A 19183-nucleotide genomic window follows, 5' to 3' on the forward strand; every position below is an offset into this window, starting at 1 on the left:
TCTGGGTGGTTGTTGGCTGCGGTGGGAATTCTCGCTTTATTATTTTGCGCTCTCTCCTTGGTCCTGGGTGTTCTTTCAGCCAGCACGGGACCCTTCCTGCTCCAGCCGCACTCATCCACCTGTGGGTAGATCAATTCCATCTGTCCTCAGCATTCTTTGAACAGTGGCTCACTTCAGAGCCATAAATGCCTGGGTCCGTGAGCTAATCCAGTCTCTCTGGTTGATAGAATCCATGACAGGATCACAAGCCGCAGGGTCATAAACATCATTTGGGTGCTAATAAATTTCAAGCTTTGAAAGGAGGTGTTTATGTCTAGCAAGAGATACTGTTTGCAGAAGGAACTTTCTTGGGGCATCTGTCACTTGTTTGGTGGCAGGGACACCTCGGTGGCCTGGTAAGAGAATTTCTCTCAGGTCTCAGGTAAAGGGAGGAGGGCGCCATTTGGTAGCAAGAGCCCTGAGTCCGCCTGTTGCACTCTCCTGGGTCTCAGCCCCTCCCCTGACACCTCATTCTTTGTGTGATTGTTTTCAGAGTGCATCTTTGGTAGTGCCCTTTGTCTATCCGTAAAGGAATAGCTATGCCGGCTTTAATCTACTGGGGAAAGGGAGCTAATTTTTATTACATTTTCCAGCCCCCTTTGGCTTCCCCAGGTGCATGCTCTCCTACTTTGGTGACAGAATTTTGGAACTTTGACCTTTCAGTCCAAGGTTTTGGGTTGGATGATAGAATAAAACACGTGGGATTTTGTTCTTCGGCTGTCCTTAAAAAGAGGATCAGTTCCTATCTCAGTTGGGCTGCCTGGCGGGGTCTGATGTGTTCAACCAGCTGCTCAGAAAGGACTGTATTGGTTAGGAAGCGTTTATGAGTGATCGTCCACTTATTCAGGACTCTTGGCTGATGATGGAGATCCAAAGGAAAGCGTGGCCGTGCAGTCTGGCTGGGAAGGAAAGAAGAAGGAAAGTGAGGAATAGGTGAGCCTGTGGCTGATCAAGGTGCGGTCCACCCCCTTTCAACTCGGGCAGCCCCAGGGGGCTGTGTGTCTGCCAGGCTGAGGGGGTCAGGAGGACCCACAGCCTGGCTTCACCAACTGGGTACCGGGAGTTCTGTTTCTCTGCTACTTCAGCAGACTGCTTTACAAAGACAAGACAGGAGCTGCTTTAATGTTCCCAGGATGGTGGGAAGGTTTGATTTGTCGTGGGTACTTGCTGGTTTGCCCTGCTTCTCAGTTTCCTCTCCCCTCAGCCATCCCTCTCGTTCAGATGCGTCCACTGCATTTTGGAAGGGCTGCCGGGTTCATATGTGAATGCAAAACTTGTTCTTTGCAACAGACAGCTGACTGTCACAGAATGAGTTTTGTGGTCAGAGAGTGAAGAGAGAGCAGCAAATCAGTTTATGTCAGTCCCCTGTGGAGGGTCCACCAAAAGGCAGATGGATCTACTTTTTTATTTTTATTTTTAATTTTTAAAAAAGATTTTATTTATTTATTTGAGAGAGAGAGAGAGGGAGAACATGTGCACGCACGCACACACACACACACACACACACACACACACACACACGCGTGTGCGCGCGCGCGCGCGGGGAGGGGCAGAGGGAGAAGCAGACTTCCCGCTGAGCAGGGAGCCAGACCTGGGCTCAATCCCTCCTGCGAGCCGAAGGCTGATGCTTAACCGACTGAGCCACCCAGGTGCCCCTACTTTTTTATTTTTAAAGGTGAGAGGCCATGTAGCTGCGACCAGCACTAAGTCCCCAGAGCACTAAGTCCCCAGCCAGGGAGAAGTGCTGTGGTAAACCACAGCTCTTGCCGTCAACTTTTGCCCTAACTCCTAAGTGTTACCCCCCCGCCCCCGCCTTATGAAATGTGCACCTGACACCCTGATGGATGGAGGCTTCTCTGTGTAGGTACTGTGGGTGACGAGTCTGCAGCTGATTAAATCACAGGTTTCCCGTATCATTCTTTGGAGTTGTGTAGCTCAGTTCCGTGAGCTGACAGTTGTACAACCACTTTTGAACTGTTCCTGGTCTCATGCCAGAAAACTTATCTTTTAATGGTTCTGTACCCACCTCCCAACTCCAAGGGCAAGCAGAGAAAGGAAGGAGTATGCTTTGAAAGAAATTCCAAGCTTCTCTTGTGTCTTTTCCCATTTTGCTGTCCGGTTTATCATTGATGAAAGCATCATGGAAAACAACAGAAGAACAGGTTGTTTTAGATTATCTGCATAAACTCCAACTTCATCCTATTTTAACACTTCTGTTGAATGCTTGTTCTGTGGCAGACACTCTGCTAGATGCTGGGGATAGCAGCTTAGCGCACGGTGTTTTGTCATTGGCACTCTTTTTTTTTTTTTTTTTTAATTTATTTATTTATTTGAGAGAGCGAGAATGAGAGAGAGAGAGAGCACATGAGAGGGGGGAGGGTCAGAGGGAGAAGCAGGCTCCCCGCTGAGCAGGGAGCCCGATGTGGGACTCGATCCCGGGACTCCAGGATCATGACCTGAGCCGAAGGCAGTCGCCTAACCAACTGAGCCACCCACGCGCCCTGTCGTTGGCATTCTTTGTGACTTTCATGATCTAAATTGCATGTCATGATTATGAAGTAGGCTGTTTTAGGCTGTATTAATGTCTGTTTTTTGTTTGTTTGCTTGTTTTGAAGAAGGTCCCATACTAGAAAGTAAAGAGCAATAATATCTTCTTTCCCCCACGCCGTTTTCCATAACCGAAATAGATCCTGCTCTATGAAAACTCATTTCTGTAGGATTTTCTTGAGAACCCTGTTAATGTAGCAGTGTATTTTTAATTTAATTTTTTTTTTTTTTTTTACAAAGACTCATGAAAGGAATTTCTCTCAGGTCTCACCTGCCTGAATATCTGGAATCCTCACAAATAAGTGGTTTGCCTTGGTCTTGTGGACGCTGTGAAGTTGGAAACATGTGTTTCTCTCTTTGTGGAGATGTGAGGACACTCATGCTAGTTAGATCCCAGGATGCTTGCTGTAGCATACGTTTCCCCCTACTAATGCTATTTCTAACTTCGTTTAGTTTTCCTGCCCCGATCTTCCTTCTGTTTGGGTTTTCTCACTTATTTTAATCTTACAGAATTATTTACGCACATTTTAATAAATCTCGAATTCTGCTTGCAATGAGGTGGAGGTATTCATAAATACATTAATAAAATAGGAAGCAGTTATACCTAAGAAAAACTGCAGGCTGCATATATTTATGCTTAAAAATTTCTGGAGGTTTCAAGAATGTATCTAGCTGGTTTTTATGTTCTTCAGTTTTCCGAGTGAAAAATTCATATACAGCTGGCCCCTCGTGCAGTTGAAAATCCATGGATAATACTTTTTTCTTTTTTTTTTTAAGATTTCTTGTATTTATTCGAGAGAGAGAGCAGAGCGAGAGAAAGAGCACAAGCTGGGAGGAAGGGCAGGGGGAGAGGAAGAAGCAGACTCCCCGATGAGCCGGGAGCCTGACCCGGGGCTCGATCCCAGGACCCTGGGATCATGACGTGAGCCGAAGGCAGATGCTTAACTGACTGAGCCACCCAGGCGCCCCCCTCTTGACTCCACCAAAAACTTAACTACTAATAGCCCCCTGTTGACTTGGACGCTTTACTGAGAACATACACAGTCGGTTAACTCCTATTTTGTACGTTATATGTATTATATACTGTATTCTTACAATAAAGTAAGCTAGAAAAAAGACAATGTTATTAAGAAAATCATCAAAAAGAGAAAATACATTTACAGTACTGTACTGTATTTATTGAGAAAAATCCACATATAAGTGGACCTGTGCAGTTCAAACCCCTGTTGTTCAAGGGTCAACTATACTTCGAGAGAGTTTCATAGTCAAGGTGGAACACGGAGATATCTAGTTTGTTTCTGAGAATGTTCTTCATTTATTCTTGTTGGGGTTTGTATATACAGAATAAGACAATATATTTTTTCCCATTTCATATTATAAAAATAATATAAGCTCATGTTAAAAATTTTACACAGCATATACATTGGAATTAACTACTAAATTAAAAGTCTTCCCTGCACAATATCTAAATCTCATGCCCTATGTGTAATGTTACAGACTTTTCTCTATATTTACAAGAATATATATGTGTGTGGATACTTTGGTGTTACTTGAATGAATCATATTCTTCTGCAAAGTAGACTTTTGTAAGTTGACAAAATATGGACTTTTTTTCAGAGCAGTATAATTAGCTGTCTTTTATTCTTTTTACAGCAGCTTATTATTCCATCATATGAATACTTCATACCTTATTTGACTGGTCTCCTGATGATGGACGCTTAGGACTCCCCTTTCTTGCAAGCAAACAATGCTGCAACCGGTGTCTTTGTTCTGTAATTTTTACACACCTGTGGGAAAGATACTTTTCTGGAAACATAATTGCTGGATATGCAGGTTGAATTTTTTGATAGATATCCCCAAATGGCCCTCCAAAATGGTGTTCTCCAATAAAGGTTATCCTTATTCTCTCATCCCACCACCCACAAAGGCTGGATATAATTAAACACCCTTTTTTATAAGGAGCAAAAAATGGCAGTTTATGTCTGTTTTCATATGAATTTCATTATTATGAGTGAGTTTGAGCCCCTTCATGTATTAACTGCCTCTTTGGGTTTCTTTTTCTTTGGATAATATCTTTAGTCCCTTTGTACATTTTTTCCCTATTGAATTATCCAGCTTTTTCTTACTATAAAGAGTATTCTTTATTTAAATTTTCTGCCTGTTACAATTAAAACAAAATCTCAGTTGATCATTTGTTTCTATTGTTTTAGGATATGTCTGTGTGTCTATACATATATCTACCTATATAAAATAGATCTATATCCCCACACTGAATGTCTTTTTTTAAAAATGTTATTTTATTATGTTATGTTAGTCACCATACATTACATCATTAGTTTTTTTTTTTTTTACATCATTAGTGTTTGATGTAGTGTTCCATGATTCATTGTTTGTTTATAACACCCAGTGCTCCATTTTCCACACTGTATGTATGTCTTGTTTGTAGTCAAATTTAGCGATATTTCTTTTATGGAGTCTGTTTTTTTTTGATTTGTTTTTTTTAGTCTGTTTTTTCATCATGCTTGGATACCCTCAATGCATGTTTAGTTATGCTTTTCTGGTATGTTCTGTGGTTTTAGTTTTTTAAGCTTAGATCTTCAACCCATTTAGAATTAATTTGATTCAAGAAATGATTTACAAATTGAGTGTTTTTTGTTTTTTTTCTGCCTAGCCACGTTCCCCAATACTATCTTTTACTCAGTGATTTGAAATGCTACCCTTATCTTTTCTTCTGGACCCCTTATCCTATCCCATTGGCTTGTTTCTGTATTCTCAGCTCTAGTATTAGAAAGGGTTAATTTTTGGGGGGTTTATTTACTTGTTGAATTTTTAAAAATTGAGATATAATTCTCATACATTTTATTAGTTTCAGGTGCGTAACTTAATGACTTGATATTTGTATATACCGCAAAATGATTGATACAATGAGTAGTTAACATCTGTCTTTACACATAGTTACAGACTTTTTTTCTGGTGATGAGAACTTTTAAGATCTACTCTCTTAGCAACTTTCAAATACGCAATACAGTGTTGTTAACTATAGTTGCCATGCTGTGTATTATATCCCCATGACTTGTTCATTGTTTCACTGGAAGTTTGTACTTTTGACCCCTTCATACATTTTGCCAACCCCCCACCTCCACCTCTGGCAACATCCAATCTGTTCTCTGTATCTATAAGCTTGTTTTTGTTTGTGTGTGTTTAGACTCTGAAACACACAATTTGTGTGTTTAGATTCTGCATATAAGTGAGATCATACAGTATTTTTCTTTGTCTAACTTATTTCACTTAGCATAAGGCCCTCAAGTTCCATCCATGTTGTCACAAATGGCAGGATTTCCTTGTTTTTTAATGTCTGAATAATATTCATATATATGTATAGACACCGTATTTTTTTATTCATTCATCCATTGATGAACATTTAAGTTGTTTCCATATCTTGGCTATTGTAAATAATGTTGCAGTGAACATGGGACTGCATATATTTTTTCAAATTAGTGTTTTCATTTTGCGGGGGGTGGGGGGAGGATAATAAATAAATATCCAGAAGTAGAATTGTTGGATCTATGATAGTTCCATTTTTAATTTTTTGAGGAACCTCCATATTGCTTTCCACAGTGGCTGCACCAGTTTGCATTCCCACCTGCAGTGCATGAGGGTTTCCTTTTCTCCACACCCTCACCAACACTTGTTATGTCTTGTCTTCTTTTTATTACTATTATTATTTACTTATTTGTTTTTAAAGATTTTATTTATTTATTTATTTGAGACAGAGAGAGCATGCGAGCGACTGAGCAGGGAGAAGAGCAGAGGGAGAGGGACAAGCAGACTCCATGCTGAGCACGGAAGCTGATGTGGGGCTTGATCCCAGGACCCTGAGATCATGACCTGAGCTGAAACCAAGAGTTGGACGCTTAACCAACTGAGCCACCCAAGTGCACCATGTCTTGTCTTCTTGATAACAGCCATCCTAACAGGTGTGAGGTGCTATCTCATTGTGGTTTTGATCTGCATTTCCCTGATGATGAGTGATGCTGAACATCTTTTCATGTACCTGTTGGCCATCTGCATGTCTTCTTTGGAAAATTGTCTATTCAGATCCTCTGCCCATGTTTAAGTCAGATTTTTTGGTTTGTTTTTTCTCTTCAGTGGTATGAATTCCTTATATATTTTGGATATTGACCCCTTATCAGATATATGATTTGCAAATATTTCCTCTCATTCAGGAGGTTGCCTTTACATTCTGTTGACAATTTCCTTTGCTGTGGGGAAGCTTTTTAGTTTGATGTACTTCTACTTGTTTATTTTTGCTTTTGTTGTCATTGCTTTTGGTGTCAGATCCAAAGAGTCAAGGCTAAGACCGATGTCAAGGAGCCTATGTTTTCTTCTAGGAGTTTTGTGGTTTTAGGTTTTACATACAAGATTTAATCCATTTGGAGTTAATTTCTGTGTATAGTGTAAGATAGTGGTTCAGTTTCATTCTTTTGCATGTGATGGTCCAGTTTTCCCAACACCACTTACTGAAGAGACTGTCCTTTCCCTATTGTATATAGTCTTGGCTCTTTTGTTGTAAATTAAGTGACCAGGAAGTTTAAATTTTTTTTTTTTTTTTTTTTTAGTTTTAGAGTGTATTTGGCTATATGCAGATTGTTTGAGTCAAATGATTTGCCTGTGCTTGGATTTCCCACAGGACTTGGGGCAGCCTGGTAGTGTGGGAAGTGGGCTGGGATAAATGAGCTGAAATTGGTCAGGTGGTCTCTGTGTGCCTCTAAATGCAGTCCATTGGAGCAACCAGCTAATATGCTGCCATGATCACATACTTACTTTAGACTTGCTGAAGTGCTTTCATATGTCCTATCTCATTAATCCTAACAGCAGTCTTGTAAGGTAAAGGTTGCTATTCCTATTTTGGGAAAACGATTTTCATCAGGGTTCCGTCTGAGCTTTGGTCAACATCATACAGCTCCCACTTGGCACAGCCAGGTCTCCTGGCCCAGTTTCCTCATGCACTTGCCCTGAAGCATAGCTGCTCCTTCTCCAGGGCTGATATCAGATCTTCCACTCAACATTAGCCTCACCACGAGGTGCTCCTTCTTCAGGTCTTTGAGCATATGATTTCTCAACTAGACCTGAGTTTTTATTTGTTGCTCCCATTCAATTAAGTCCTCAAGCACCCTTTCAGAAATACACCTTTTGGAAATACACTGCAGGCTGGTTCCCTTGGCCTTTGTCTACAACTCCTTCGGCAGGCACGATGGGGGAGGCAGCCGATGGTCGGGTCTATATAGTAGTTCTTACTTAAAAGGATTAAGTTTTCCACTCTTTGCTTTTTTTTTTTTTAAACAAGGGAATTTTTCTGTAACACTATAAATTCTTTGAGCAGATACTTATCAGCAGGCTCTGTGATAGCAAAATACTTTTTAGCAGAGACAGTCCGTTTGACAGATCAACGTACTGCATAATTAAAGGATTAGCATCCTTTCTCCTGAAATTAAGTTAAGAAGGGAGGACTTTCACGCTAACTTGTTTATGATAAAATTATTTGTTGTCATTTTGTAGGGAATGGCTCTCAAGCCGTGAGGTGGTGTCAGTTTTGATATTTTAGCCTCAGAGGCAGATGGGAAATGACATTTATACATTCCACTGGCCACAGTGGCACATACCTGAATTGTCTCCAGGTTGTCAAATTCAGACGTTTCCCCTTTCATGAGTGTGGGTGAATACTTCCCTCTTTCTCTCTGCTTTGTTTTTCTCTGGAGGTAAAAATTTCATCTTCTAGTCAATTCTGGAAGCAACTTGACTTTGGTACAGACGGAGTGGGTGCTCTGAGTGGGTGGTTCAATCTCTCTCTAACCTGGGCGACAGTGACTGTGGAGGGGGTTTGGGGAAGACTGATTGGGTGGGGGGTGGTTTGGGGGACAGAAGACCTGGCTAAAGGATTGTACAGAAGACCAGTTTAATCTAGTTAGCAAAGCCTGTTTGGCAACTTCTGACCCTCTGTTGCTTTCTTTTCTGCAGGTGTTTTCTTGTCTCTACAATATCTGTCTCTACAACATCTGGCTGGAACATCCTGGGCATTTGCTTCATCAAGCCCTTTGGTGTGGGGTGGGGTGGGGGGATGCTTGTTTTTAGCAGAGGCTCTGGCCAAGCCAGACTGCCAGTGTCCCTGCTCCGGGAGGGGATCTGTGTCTTGGAGACCCTGGAGGAGCCGTCCAAGTGTCTGATGCAGCAGGAAGAGCTGAGCCAGCTCTTGTCAGCGCGTTGGCCCCCAAGTCCATGTTCTTTCTCCATATGCTGCCTCCCAAAGGTGGCATTCAAAGTGGGGCTTTGAAAGATGGTAGGCTTATTTTAGGCTCAGATTAATGTGTGTGGGGGGGAAGCCAAGAGTTGCATGGTGAAAGCAGGAAAGTTGGAGACATTTTTGGGGAGGAGAGGGAGATCTTGGAAGCCTCCTTGTGCCTCGAGTCACGTCCCTGTGGCCCTCCTATGATTTCTGTGCCTCTGCGGCACCTGCAGTGGTGACCAGCTCCATAACACCGTCTTTCCTCCCGCCCTGTCTCACTCTCTGCTCCCTCACTCCTGCTTCCCGGGCTCTCCTTTCAAAGAAACCACCTGCCTATGATCTACGGGTATGGAGGGAAACACTGGAGGGCACACGGCGGTTGTGAGTTTGAGCTGGCTGGTGTGGAGCAGGCAAGGGAAGCCGTGGGCTCTGCGTGAGGTGGAGGGAGGAAGGCATGGGGGGTGATGGGCATAGTAGATACTGGGAACCCCTCTCCCCCTTAAACACAGCCTGCTGGGTTCTTGATAGATAATCTGTAAGGAAAATAAAAGGATGGAGGGGGAATCTCTGAGGAGAAGAAATGAAGACTTTTCAGATTTTTAAAAACATGGGCACGACCAAGCTACAGTGTCTAGGATTTCACACTTGGGTGATAAGACGATAAAGAAACACAAGGCAGGGATTAGCCAGAAGTCCTGAGAGTGATTACCTTTCAGAGATGGGGAGTGGCTGGGATGCAGCATATGACAGGGATTTCTAAGGGGGCTGCAAAGTTCTATTTCTTGACCCGGGTGGTGGTTATAATAATTCATTACTATTTACATTTGCTTTGAATACTTTTTCTGCACCTGTATTATATTTTACTTTATAATGGAAAGTTTAAAAATCCTGGTAAGTATGATACCATCAATCTGTGTGCTTATGAAAAATTATATGTGTGTGTAGAAAAACAAACAAATGAAAACAGCAGCTGAGCAGTGGGTGCGCAAAATTACCCCCAACAGCTAAAGGGAATATTCCAGAATTGGGTCGGGGACTCACCCTTTCCAAATCTATGAGGCCTCAAGGCAACGGGCTGGGCAGCTTCCCTCCCTAACTTTGTCCAGACAGATGAAGGCAGGAAGGATCAGTTTTGATCATGACTGCTAGATGTGTGAGTAACATTCTGCCTGGTAATTATTTTTGACATTTGACAGTTCTGGGCACCACCTTTCACAGCTCAGAAATGTTGGCAGGGTACTTATTTTTGAAGGGTTCACATTTTCCTATAAGTAACCAAGTATTCATGGGATACCTCTTTGGGTGCATAGTTGCCAATTAAGGTAGAGAGTTCTGGAAAGTCACAGACCCAGAGGGCAGCTTGGAGTTTCAGGAAATAACTCATCACTTAGCAACAACAATAACTACAACAAAAGTGGGACTTTTATTTATTTATTAAAAAATTTTTTTAAGTTTATTTATTTTATTTTTTTTTAGTAATCTCTATACCCAAAGTGGGACTCGAACCCACGACCCTGAGACCAAAAGTCTCACGCTTTTCCAACTGAGCCAGACAGGCACCCCCAAAGTGGGACTTTTAAATTAATTCAAAACAAAATAAAACAAAACAACCCAGCCACTGTGTGTGGAATTGGGCTTACACTCTTTCAGAGGAGATACCAGGTGAATCTTTGTTCCCAGATTTCTCCCCAATCTGTCTGCCACACTGCTGAAATTCCAAGTCTTTTAGATCACACGGTGGGCTAGTGAGATTAAAAATGCAAATGTGCCCTGGAGAAGTAGCTAGGTGAAGACACTCATGTTATGGCGAAAAGAACACATAAAGAAAGGGATTCAGACCTGGAGACAAGAGGGGAGGAACATTGTAAAGGACAAGGACTGGCTCAGGAGAAAAATGCCTGGAGCTTTGCCAAAGAGAGGCAATAAAAAGGCACTGAGTGTCTGCGGTGACATGTACGGGGATTTTATCAATTAGGTTCTTTAGGTTTTAAGTGACAGAAAATTCAACCTCACTGGGATTAAGGAAACAATGGAACTTTATTGGCTCATATAATTTAAAATCCCATGGTAGATTAGGGGTGAGGTTTCAGGCACGGTGTGATAAAGACGCTCAAACAATACTTTCAAAATTTGGCTTCTCCACTCTTGCATCTGCTTTTTCTCTCTTTTGGATTCCCTCTCAGCAGGCCCTCTGCAACTGGGGTCTCCTGTCATCTCCAAAGTGTAGCATAAAAGGCTCTTCCTTGCCCTGATCATTGCAGAAAAAAATCGTGGGATTAGCTCTAATTGGCTCTGTTTGGCCATACATGTATCTCTGAATCAGTCAGGCCACCAGATGCAGTGGTCTGGTGGGCCACACTGGAGTTGTGGGCCTCCTGCTGGAGCCAGAGGTGGGTCAGTTCCATCAATTCACTTGCACTGAGCTAATGCAGGAATGAGTAGAAGAGGGGGGAAATGGGCACTGGAGATGTAGATGGTGCGTGTCCTCCTCAGTAGTCTTTGCGAGTTCCAATCCAGAGTGGCTATGAAATCAGGTTGGTGGATCATGGTCAGCATCACAAAATTATAATAGAAGGGAATTTAATAGAATAGAAGATACCTGAGTGTGTACATACATATGTGAATATATGTAGATATACGTGTATATCTCTGTGTATACACAAATGTGGATAAATACGTATAAAACATCTCTCACCATAGAGCATGGTAAGAAGGTATAAAAATGCTGCTTCCCAAGATCCTATATGCCAGCAGTGTGAACTGGTGTTGTTCTTCCTGTTCACACCTGCCTTCTCCAGTCTCTCTAATGTTGCTCACCCAGCTTGACATGACCTCTCTCCTGTTCTCATCCCTCCTGGTCTTCAAGGTTTGGCTCAAATGTCACTTTGTTTCCTGGTATCCCCAGCCATGCCCGAGTACCCAGCTCTTCTTCTGCCTTCAGAGAAGCGGACACTTGTCTTACCCTGCCAAAGTGCTTGCCTGAGAAAGGGGTGGAGTTGCGCCACCCAGTATGGCTACTGTCAGGCTCAGGTGGCCGTGGAGCACTTGAGATGTGACCCGTCCAAATTGAGATGTTCTGTAAATATTAAATATGCCCTGCGCTTTGAAGATGAAAAAAATTATAAAATATCTCATGAGTAGTTTTTGTATTTATTACATGTTGTTAGGATAGTATTTTGGAATATATTGATTGGGTTAAATGAAATACATAATTAAAATTAGTTTCATCTGTTTCTTCTTATCTCTTTCCAAATGTGGCTACTAGACAATTTAAAGTTATACTCATGGCTCGCATTGTATGTGTACAAAACAGCACTGGGATGGAGCATTAGCAGATGAAGCCTGGGCCCCACAGGCAGAGGGAGCTGAGCATGGTGCTGGGTGAACTGATTTCCATAGTAGAGATAGTAAGAACTGGACTCGTAGGCTATTTGTGCTTATTAATGGAATAATTAATGGCACATGGGGAGCACTTAACAAATGATTGCTGTTGCTTCTGTTATCTATGGCAAGGTCGCATCTGTCTCCTGGATCAGCTCTCTCACTGTTTCTTTCATAGCACCTAACACCCTGCCTGGCTCATAGCGGAAACCAATGAATGTTTCTTGAATGAATGAATGAATGAATGAATGAGTGAGTGAACATCAGAAACGATTTGAGAAAATTTCCCCAAGACAAAATTTACCCACTTGATAATTTGGTTAAGAACAAGTCAGTCAGAGATTCTAAGCCGCTTTATGATTGCCTGAAGGAAAATTCATAGCTGGTAACTATGGCAACTGGGCAATTCCTGTCAATCTTCCTCGCCCCAGACCTGTCTCACTTCTTGTCGGTGGGTCTGGAGATTGACCTAATCTCCTGTCTGAATGAGCATTTAAGCATCTTCAGTTTCTACCATTCTTGTTTGCCTTTTTCTTTTTTGTTTAAACTTGTTTTATTTTAAAGCCACATCTTTTTCGGTTTTCTACTTGTTACGTGTAATCGATACCATGTGACAATTACATGCACTTTGGAGGATAACTTTATGTGGTTTTCCCACGAGCTATGAAATACGTGTGTGCTTTTGCTGCACATGTGTGCACACACATGCACTTTTTTTACCCTAAGGGCATTTGGTGTAGCAAATTCGGAAATGAAATTTTTGTGGTACAGGTCCCCACAGGAGATCGGGGTACAGTGATGTTAAAAATATTAGGGTAAGAGAGGGGCACCTGGATGGCTCGGTCGTTGGGCGTCTGCCTTCGGCTCAGGTCATGATCCCTGGGTCCTGGGATGGAGCCCCGCATCGGGCTCCCTGCTCAGTGGGAAGCCTGCTTCTCCCTCTCCCACTCCCACTGCTTGTGTTTCCTCTCTCTCTGTGTCTCTCTCTGTCAAATAAATAAATAGAATCTTAAAAAAATATATTAGGGTAAGGGAAAATTTCCTTCATACCACAGAAGGGCTAGGCTCATAGACACTGGCCAGGGGTTCCTGGGAGAAACGCCTTCAGATATTTCTTGACCTCATTCCTCCCTGCCTCTCCCCACTCCTCCCTGAGATTCTGGCTCTAACATTTGCATAAATGTGCCAGAATACAATTCCTCCGGACATGAGAGGCTGGGAATCTGGAGCCTCTGCTTATTATGCCTGAGGGGTGCTGGGGCAATGCTCGTGCTCCGCAAGGACACACTGACCCTGGGACAATACTTCAGCTCTCTGCAGCCTCAGTTTATTCATCTGTAAAAGGAGGGTACACCACTTGCTTCACAGGGGTTTTACAGAGATTAAACGTGATATTATATTTGCAAATAGTGCATCAAATACAAGATGCCTTAAAGATGTGGGTAGAATTATGCACTCAGGTCTTGGAGTTAGCAAGTGAGTTGAAGACCCGAATGATGATAGGGTCTGAGTAGGGGGTTTCAGAGTTGGCCAAACTCAACTCTCCATTTTACAAGACTGGGCTTGTGTAATGAACAATTGGAAACTCTAGCTAAAATTGAATTAGGCCCTTGAGATGAAGAATAGACCGTTAAACAAAAGCCAGTTCCTAGAGACACTAAGCTCTCAAGATGACTAGAAGGTCCTAGTGGGGGACAGGTGCCCAAATGACAGAGCTTATCCAAGCCTAGATGAGGGACTTTGAAGAAGAGGACCCTCAAGGGGCAGGATCCCATATACACCTGCCCCCAAATTTAACTCCCAGACAGAGGTGCAAACAAAGGGCCACAGCTCTGTGAGGAGGAGCACCATTAACTCCCACTTGGAAGGAAAAGGTCCATGGCAGGCCTCCTGAGGGAGGTACAGTTTGGCTGAACCTGTGAGAAGGCAGAGGGTGGGTAAGTGGTGAGAAGTGGGAAGGGAGAATGTACTTGGTAGGGGACGGCATGAGGAAAAACATGGCAGTGGAAAGCCTCCATGCTGTCTGATGATTGAGCTGGTCTGAAGGACGGGAGAAACACAGGGGCGTGGGAATAAAACTGAGAATTTAAGTTGAGATCATATCAGGAGCTAGACAGAGGAGATTTTAGTGTATTGGGTAAATAATAGGAAGCCACTGAAGCATTCTGAGCAGGGAAGTGTCATGATCAAACTGATATTTTAGGAAGATTGCGTAGAATGTGTGGGATTTATTGGAAGTAGATGGGTAGGGAGAGCTGCTATTGTCAGTTTCCAGTGGAAAGAGTAAATGAGAGATTTGGAGTCAGACTTAATTTTGGTTCTTGACTCTGTGACTTATTAGTAGTGTGAATTTGGGAAGGTTACCTAACTTCCCTAAACCTCACTTTTCCCATCTATAAAATGGGGATAACGTACTGCTTACCTCAAAGGATTGTTCATTGAGATTCTGCAATGAATTTATTTATTTTTTTAAAGATTTTATTATTATTATTTATTTATTTGACAGAGAGAGATAGCGAGAGCAGGAGCACAAGCAGGGGGAGTGGGAAAGGGAGAAGCAGGCTTGCCGCTGAGCAGGGAGCCTGATGCAGGGCTTGATCCCAGGACCCTGGGATCATGACCTGAGCCAAAGGCAGATGCTTAACCATCTGAGCCACCCGGGTGCCCTGAGATTCTGCAATGAATTTAAAGTATCTGACAGGGTCTAGCACATACCAGTGAATGGGTAAGTAGTATTAGTAGGGAAAAGTCACATAATAAGGCTAGACAAGAAGCCCTAAATGAAACCATGAGAAGCATTGATAATATCCTTTCTTCCCTCCCATCCTTTAGATCAGGGGTCAGCAAACTATGGCTAGTGGGTCAAATCCAGCCAGTGGTCTGTTTCATATAGTCCTTGAGCTAGAAATAATTTTTACATTTTGAAAGGATTATAAAAACCAACCAACCAACCAACCAACCAACCAATCAACCAACCAACCGAACAACCAACCAACCAAACATATAACCAAACAAAGAAGATGTGACAGAGACTCTATGTGTTTCACAAAGCCTAAAGTATTTATTATATGGCCCTCTTCAAGAGAAGTTTGCTGACTCCTTTTCTAGAGCAAACCCTTGAACATCTGACCAAATTCCACATCTATGGAAAGCACACATCTATACAATGATACTCATACACAGAAGGTCCCATTGGGCACCTTCTTGGCTGGGAGACTAACAAAGCTTTTTGCATGTTGGGAACAGTTGAGACTAACAAAGATTTTTGCATGTTGGGAACAGTTGCTTTGCTTGAGAACTTCACCCTCTGAGTCTTTTTGTAAATGCAGTTGTCTCCTGGGTCTTGGGATCTCAATACCTCATTCCTCTTTCAAATATATGGCTCTTGCTTGCTACAGAGGAATATTGTGGGAATCTCCAATGTCTGCAAACATTCATAGGCCCTTGAGAGAAAAAAAGGCGTCTTTAGTATTTGCAAAATATTTTGGAAAAAAAAAAAAGTACATGTCCTGGAAACTTCTAGAAAGATTTTTTTTTTTAATAAAAGATAAGACAGCAAAAAGAGGTCCCTAGGTGCATTGATCATATCATTGTGTTATAAGTCTAAGGCTTATCTAAGGTAAAACAGATTTGCTGGCCCAGAGATTAAAAAAAAAGATATTTAAGCTACAGTTACAAAATACATGACATAATGGAAACATGTATGAATATTTCAGAGAAAAAAAAGAAAAAAAAGGAAAATAAAAAGCAGCAGCAAAGATCTGACTAAATCAGAGCCAGATGGGATATGTGGATTTGACAAGAAGGAATGAGCTTCAAGAATAATATTTTTCATGCTAGTACTGTGTTTAACTGTACCTTTAAAAGGATATTGAAAAATGCATCCTCTTCTTTATTAAACTATCAAGATGATACTCAAATTCAGAATCTTAATTTTACAAAAAAAAAGCCATCCTCCTTGAACTTTATTTTGACATTCAGGGAATAAATCCATTAATTCCACACATATTCCTTCAACAGATATATCATAAGTGCTGACTACATATCAAAAACTGGGCAAAGACAGTGGTCTCAATCCTTATGCAGGATGCAAACTTGAGGTTAGACAAATAATACATAAATAAACAAGGGGTTCGATATTGAGGTAAATTTGTATAAGGGAAATAAGCAGCATTTTGTGATAGAGAAGAACGGGAGACATTAGGGGTCCCCTACTTCAGAAAGGGAGAGTCAAGGGAAGTCTCTCCTTTTGAGGATTTGACATTTTAGGAGAGACCAGGGGGTGTCTCAGGTCAGGTTCTCCAGAAGCAGAGCTGGAGATGAAGACTGTGTATGAGTCATTAGTTAGGAAATGCTCCTGAGAGGCCCAGGGCTAGGGAGGGGGCCTAGAGCATGACATTTCAGGAGGCACTTGCTCTCAGGTTTGTGCAAGGACAATATTGGCACCTGAGAATGAACCCCTCCTTAAATTTTGTGCCCAATATTCCATATTCACCTCACCTTGATCATAGCCCTGATTGACAAGTGCAAGCATGAAAAATATACAAAGTTACAATAAGTATTTAAAAGCTTCCATCCACACTGCTCCCAGCCTCTGCTTCCAGCCAGGTATCTATTATCATTAGTTTATTGTTTCCTTCCAGAGGATTTCACGCATATAAAAGTTAATACACAAAAACTACAAAACACTGTTGAAAGAAATTAAAGGAGACTCAAATAAATGGAGAGATATTCTGTGCTCACCAGATTGGAAGATTTAATATTATTATAATGTCCATACTAACTAAAGCGATCTACAGAATCAATGCAACCTCTATTAAATCCTAATGACATTTTTTTGCAGAAATAGAAAAATCTATTCTAAAATTCATATGGAATCTCTAGGGGCACTGAATAGTCAAAATAATCTTGAAAATGAAGAACAAAGTTGGAGATCCCACACTTCCTGATTTCAAAACTTACTACAAAGCTACAGTGATCAAAATGGTGTGGTGCTGGCATGTAGACAAACATATAGACCAATGGAATAGAGAGCCCAGAAATAAGCCCTTGCATATTTGGGAAAATGGTTTTGACAAGAGTGCCAAGACTACTCAATGGGGAAAGGAGAGTTTTCTCAACAAACAGTACTGGGAAAACTATATCCACAGGTGAAAGAACGAAGTTGTATCCTTACCTCACACCGTATGCAAAAAATAACTCAAAATGGATCAAAGACCTGAATGTAAGAGCTAAAAGTATGAAACTCTTGGAGGAAATGTAGGGGAAACACTTCATGGTACTGAATCTGGCAGTGATTCCTTGGATATGACATCAAAAACAACCAATAAAAGAAAAAATAGACAAAGCAGACTTCATCAAGATTAAAAACTTTTGTTCACCAAAAGACATTATTAACAGATTGAAAAGGCAAACCACAGAATGGGAGAAAATATTTGCAATTTATATATCTGATAAGGGAGGGATTAATATCCAGAATATATAAAGATTTTTTTATTTATTCATTTGAGAAAGAGAGAGATCGTGTATGAGTGAGAGCACGAGCAAGGAGGAGGGGCAGGCAGACAGAAGCAGACTCCTCACTGAGCAGGGTGCCCGATGCAGGGCTTGGTCCCAGGACCCTGAGATCATGACCTGAGCCAAAATCAAGAATTGGATGCTTAACTGACTGAGACACCCAGGTGTTCCCTGAGGACTTTCATCTAGAAATTCCACCAGCCCTGGAAACCTGAGATGAAATTAGCCTGATGTTTTCCTGAGGTCACAGCGGTGGGTGTGGGTTTCTTTAGGAATGCCAAGGGGCGGTTCTGGGAGTTGGTGGTAGTTGCCTCTTCAGTTTCTCTGAGAATCAGGGTCTGTTCCTTGCTGGGAAGAGTGGGGCTGATTCTTTTTCTAGTTTAGAGGAAAGCAATTCAGTTTTGGAGAGAATCTGGGCTGAAATGACAGGAGGTGTGATCTCCCTCTATCCACCTCCTTTGCTTTAATAGTTTACGTGACTTGCCAAGTTGTCTCCTTCTTCCTGCCAGGAGAGACTCCAGAGGGTTGAAAAGCTGATTTTGTCATCTTCCCTTTCAAGAAGTCCTGGATTTCTGGGTCTGGGATGGTTCATGGTTTTTAGGTTTTCTGACCCAAAACGACAGTTGCTGGGCACCTGTGACACACCCAACCCAGGTGTTCCCAGAGAAGGGGAGATGGAGTCTGGGTGGGGATTTGGGGGTCAATAGAGGGGCAGTTGCCCACAGTTTACAGTGGCTCCAGGGATGGAGGGAAAGGAAGATGGGGGTGAGCCCCACTAAGGGCAGAGTCCTGCGTGGGAGGACCTGCAGAGGCAGCAGACTGACGGGGTGAGCCGATGTGTTTGCTGGAAGGATTAAGCATTGAGTGCCCGCGTCTCCAGCGCAGAAGCAGGAATGGAGCCTTGCATCACGAGGAACCACTGGGATGTTAGTGATGGGATGCACGATTTATTGGCTTAAGCAAAAAAAGGGGAAGTATTAATTTACGTAATTGACAAGTCTGGGATTAGGGCTGCAATGAAGACCTCACTTGAAGTCATCAGGATTCAGGTTCCCTCTAATTCTTGGCTGTATCATTCTGAGTTTCTTCATTCTCTGGTTTCATGTGATAAAATGTCAGGTACTTCAGATGTTGAGTCCCCTGGGTTCAGTTGCAATGGAGAGTGTGCCCTTGTCACACAAGTTCTTGAAATAATCTTACTCTTCTTTTTCGGCTGTGGGTTAGGGTTGCCAGATTATTATAAATATACCGACACCCAGCGAAACTGAATTATTTCTGTCTGTGCATATATACATTGAGATTAATTTTTCGTTAATATATTCATTGCATGGACATACTGATACGAAAAGCTCTTTGTTGTTTATCTGCAATAAAGTATGAGTACTTAAAGTGTATAACTTTCTTTAATTACACTTT

The 19183-nt window shown here is 42.1% G+C and overlaps 1 non-coding gene across 1 annotated transcript; it reads right to left on the bottom strand.

The window, feature by feature from the left end:
- Positions 1-10354: 10354 nt before the first annotated feature.
- TRNAK-UUU lies at positions 10355-10427 on the bottom strand. The gene has a single exon. It is a non-coding gene; the product is annotated as a tRNA-Lys (tRNA).
- Positions 10428-19183: the final 8756 nt, after the last annotated feature.

The sequence above is a fragment of the Phoca vitulina genome, unplaced genomic scaffold (assembly GCF_004348235.1).
Source record: "Phoca vitulina isolate PV1807 unplaced genomic scaffold, GSC_HSeal_1.0 scaffold70, whole genome shotgun sequence".
Lineage (NCBI taxonomy): Eukaryota > Metazoa > Chordata > Mammalia > Carnivora > Phocidae > Phoca > Phoca vitulina.